Here is a 5,331-nt window from a genome sequence, read left to right on the forward strand (position 1 = left end):
TACTTAGTTAGACAAAAAGCATCCAACACTACACACACACTCACTTACAATCAAACAACATAACTGTCATGACATCAGAGGAGGATAGAGCAGTTGATGACTCAACTAAAGGGGGGAATGTTGGGACAAGTGAATACAATGTCAACAAATGTCATGATATGTGCAGATCCGAAGACAACAATATCAGTTAAAACAATGTAATGTATGCCAAGGTTTGTACCCGTAGAAATGCCAGTCAATGCAATGGCAATGTGTACCGTAACTGGTGCCTGCACAGCTGCGCTGGCATCAGCATTGATGATACCAATGTATTCTGTGATCCAAGCTCATATGATAATATTATTGTTGTGAATAAGAACAATGTCAGCATGCGTTCAGACCAGAGCAAACATAATCTTGTTAATACCAGTACAAACTATATCAATGTAAAACATGACAACTGTCTGTGTAATGATGATAATGTAGCTAACAATTATACCACTGGCTGCCATATTACTTTTAGGAGTTCTGATGAACTCACATCATTGCTGTAGAATATACCTAGAGTGGCCTCTCCATCTACCCCGAGTCAGAAATACACGGTCAGCAAAGTCCTGCGACCCATGCACATGCCTATCAAGTAACAGGTCATAGGTATGGTCCCCCCATAAACCAAAGATAAACACTCAAACAGGGAAAACCCTGATGGATTGCACAGACAGATAGTTTCACCAACAACAAGTTTGAAATAATTGGCCCTAATAAAACCTGTTTGGAAAAAGGCTTGCGTTTCCCAGAAATATCACAAAGCTAGATACCACATGTAGATAGGGACACAACATGCTATCGCTCTGGTGACTTGAATATTCCGATATTCACACACAATCTATGTTTGATAATGAGCATCATAATCTTCACACACTTCGTGGGTGGATTGAACATTGTCTTTATTCAGAAGGGACGTGAACACAGTTGTCTTCACATACTATCTCTATTGGGATTTAAAAATCCCAAAAACCACACACTATCTTTGTGAGGGTTTGAACATCAATATGATTGCACAATATGCCTACGGAGCTATGAACATCAGTATAATCACGCAATATCTTTGTGGTTACTTGAAAATTAGTATATTCAATCACTATCTCCATGGGTAGTTGAACATCACTATAATCACACCCTATCTCTGTTGGGACTTGAATATCACTGTAATCAAATGCTATCCTTGTGAGCACTTGATCTTCACTACAATCGTACACTTTCTCTATGGGGATATGAACATCACTTCAATCACACTCTATCTTTGAGGAGACTTGAAAATCACTATAATCAAACACTTCCTCAGTGGGGACTTGAACATCACTATAATCACAAAATATCTCTGTGGGGACTTGAACATCACTACAACATGAATCATCTTCGTTAGGACCTGAACATTCCTATAATCATATATAATTGATGTGTGGCGCATGAACATCCTTATCCTCACATTCTACTTGTTTGGAGACTTGAACTTGGTCTTTACACACCATTTCGGCGGGGACTGTGTGCGATCTGAGCATCACAATTAAAACACTACCTCTGAAGGGTAACCTGAACCACTATATTCATACCTGAACTATGTGGGGACTTTCCTATATTAACACATAACCTCAGTTTGGACTTGATCCTCATCATTATCTTTACACATTGCCTATGAGGATATTTAAACGTTGCTTTCACATACTTTACATTTGGAAAAGGATTATATTCATACTAACTGAGTGGGAACACGAACATCACTATAATTAACCTCTATTTTTGTGGGTACTTGCACAAGTTTAATTTCACAAACCAACTCTGCGAGTGCTATAGCAGTTCAATAATCAGGAATTATCTATGTGGAGGCTTGAAAATTGTTATCTTAACATACTGAGGACTTGAACAATGATTTTGTGTGAGTGGGGTAAAGAACGGTGATGGATTAAACCCAGATATGCTGACTGGGTGTGAGTGTTTGATTGGTTCATATGCTCCGTCCAACACCACCCCCTTTGGTACCGCTTGGTTCGCCATAAGTTGGCAGGGTATGCTCAGACATGAATCCCTTGCTCACTTTGCCACTGGATTCAAGCAAGCCTGGCTGAAGATGGCTGTAATGCCAGAAACCGGTCCTAGGAAGCTTGTTTCCGGTCCAGGGAAGGCATGGCTTGGCAGTTCGGGCTGGACTGTTCCAATGAGTCACAGGGTCAGACTGATTTGCATATGGCCATGTCTGAACGGTGGTGGCAGAGTGGGCTAAAGAATGGTGATGGATTAAACCCAGATCTGTTGACTTGGTGTGAGTGTTTGATTGGTTCAGATGCTCCGTCTCTCACCACCCCCTTCTGTACCGCTTTGGTCGCCATAAGTTGGCAGGGTATGCTCAGACGTGAGTCCCTTGCTCACTTTGCCACTGGATTCAAGCAAGCCTGGCTGAAGATGGCTGTAATGCCAGAAACCTGTCCTAGGAATATTGTTTCCAGTCCAGGAAAGGCATGGCTTGGCAATTCAGGCTGGGCTGTTCCCATGAGGCACAGGGTCAGACTTATTTGCATATGGCCATGTCTGAACTGGGGTGGCAAAGTGGGCTAAAGAATGGTGATGGACTAAACCCAGATCTGTTGACTGGGTGTGAGTGTTTGATTGGTTCAGATGCTCCGTCCATCACCACCCCCTTTTGTAACGCTTTGTTTGCCATAAGTTGGCAGGTTATGCTCAGACGTGAGTCCCTTGCTCACTTTGCCACTGGATTCAAGCAAGCCTGGCTGAAGACGGCTGTAATGCCAGAAACCAGTCCTAGGAAGCTTGTTTCGGGTCCAGGGAAGGCATGGCTTGGCAGTTCGGGCTGAACTGTTCCCATGAGGCACAGTGTCAGACTGATTTGCATATGGCCATGTCTGAACTGGGGTGGGAGAGTGGGCTAAAGAATGGTGATGGATTAAACCCAGATCTGTTGACTGGGTGTGAGTGTTTGATTGGTTCAGATGCTCCGTCCATCACCACTCCCTTTTGTACCGCTTTGTTCGCCATAAGTAGGCATGGTATGCTCAGACGTGAGTCCCTTGCTCACTTTGCCACTAGATTCAAGCAAGCCTGGCTGAAGACGGCTGTAATGCCAGAAACCGGTCCTAGGAAGCTTGTTTCCGGTCCAGGGAAGGTATGGCTTGGCAGTTCCGGCTGGACTGTTCCCATGAGGCACAGGGTCAGACTGATTTGCATACGGCCATGTCTGAACTGGGGTGGCAGAGTGGGCTAAAGAATGGTGATGGATTAAACCCAGATCTGTTGACTGGGTTTAGAGTTTGATTGTGTTCAGATGCTCCGTCCATCACCACCCCCTTTTGTACCGCTTTGTTTGCCATAAGTTGGCAGGGTATGCTCAGACATGAGTCCCTTGCTCACTTTGCCACTGGATTTAAGCAAGCCTGGCTGAAGACGGCTGTAATGCCATAATCTGGTCCTAGGATGCTTGTTTCCGGTCCAGGGAAGGCATGGCTTGGCAGTTCGGGCTGGACTGTTCCCATGAGGCACAGGGTCGGACTGATTTGCATATGACCATGTCTGAACTGGGGTGGCAGAGTGGGCTAAAGAACGGCAATGGAATAAATCCAGATCTGTTGACTGTGTGTGAGTATTTGATTGGTTCAGATGCTCCGTCCATCACCACCCCCTTATGTACCGCTTCAGTTTACTCCTGGCAGTGATAATCTTTATTACAATCAGGCTCAGGTAATATTTAAGGCTTTCTGTTTCAGGAAAATCTAAAGATTCTTGTGAGACTTGGTAAATGCACCAGCATTGATTGTATTGCCCTTTGACCTATTCCAATAAGAAAAATATGTTGCTGTGGACAAATCTCAGAGATTCTGATCTCACTATTTTCAGAGCAATTGTTTGGTACAACTAGGATAATGTTTTGCTTTTTAATGCACTAATAGGTGCTTTCATGGTCAGTTTGTCTACATTGATGAGGTCCATGTTACTGTTTGTAATTGCCAGAATGTGTATATGTCCTCATCCAGAGTTGTTAACAGTTTTGGAATGACTCTCTTTTTATATGGTCATTCCTCTTGTAGGCAAGCTCCTACCTTTTCTCAGAGAGAGTTGTTAGACCTGTTCTTTGTCATGATTATGGGTGCTGTCTGAGTGGAAATTATAAAGTTGCCATTGCCTCTTCATTGGGCTGATGGGTCTACCTCTAATTCAGTTTGTTGTATTATGAAATGAATATTACCCCCACTCTGATTGTAGAAAGCTAGAAATCACTGCTCAAATTATAAGGTGGAGTTCTAATATGGAATGTGAACAGCTGTGAACAGACAATGTTTATTATACTATATAGGAGCCTCTAATAAGCACAGTTCAGACAGGTTTAACTTAGATAAAGTGTGTAAAGTATTTAATAGTTTCAAAATAATTGACTGAGTTGGAGCAGAGGTTGGATACTCCAAGCAGGCAATAATGGTCAAGGTTTTGCCTTCTGGATTAGCCTTTTGTATAGAAGTTAAAATACTCCTGCGGGGCAAGTTTGAACGTTTTATCCATTGAGGTCCACTTGAAGCTGGATACATGTTGGATGGAGATCCAGCTGAAGTTACTTATTTCGGCAGAAAAAGCTCTGAGCAAGAAAATTCAAATTCAAGGCCCATCGAAATCCCTTTTGTGCCCAGATTCTTTCCGTGCCTTTTTTTTGGTCAATATTTCAATGTTGGGTTTTAGGGCTTGATAGTGGCCTGCAATTCATCGGGGTGGTGGTATTCATTACTTCTGTACCCTAGCCAGATAACGACCCACTAAACTCAGGGATTTACTCTGGCTAGGAGTAGATCTCAGTGTCTTTAGTAGAGCAGAGCAGCTCCTCTGAGAACATTGACATTTTTCTGAGACATGACATGCGGCCACTCAATAAACTGTTTTGAAAACCTCCGACAGCAGAAGTTTGCTTTTCAAAATTAAAATGCCAATGACTCTTACATCCTGGAACTTTTCTCTCAGGGTGAAGGAGGCCATTGTTCTATTCCTTCTAATTTGGACTGCCAGACTTTCCCTGATGTTCCCAAACATACATAAGACTGCCCACCCGAAATATATTGAATGGTCTGACATACTTACATTGAAGACTCTAACCCAGTTGTGCCATTGGAAACAACAGTCAGCTCTGCACTACACAGAGTGAACAGGGCATCAGTTTGGTGGACATGGTACTCTACCACATTTGACAGAGGATGAATCCAATTCCTCATCCGCTGGTCTTCCTGACAAAAGCCTCAAATCTTTTTATCTGCTCTGGAAGCAATTTTCACAACTCACCAAAGAGAAATTACTAAAAGT

This window comes from Lissotriton vulgaris, chromosome 5 (assembly GCF_964263255.1).
Source record: "Lissotriton vulgaris chromosome 5, aLisVul1.2, whole genome shotgun sequence".
Classification (NCBI taxonomy): domain Eukaryota; kingdom Metazoa; phylum Chordata; class Amphibia; order Caudata; family Salamandridae; genus Lissotriton; species Lissotriton vulgaris.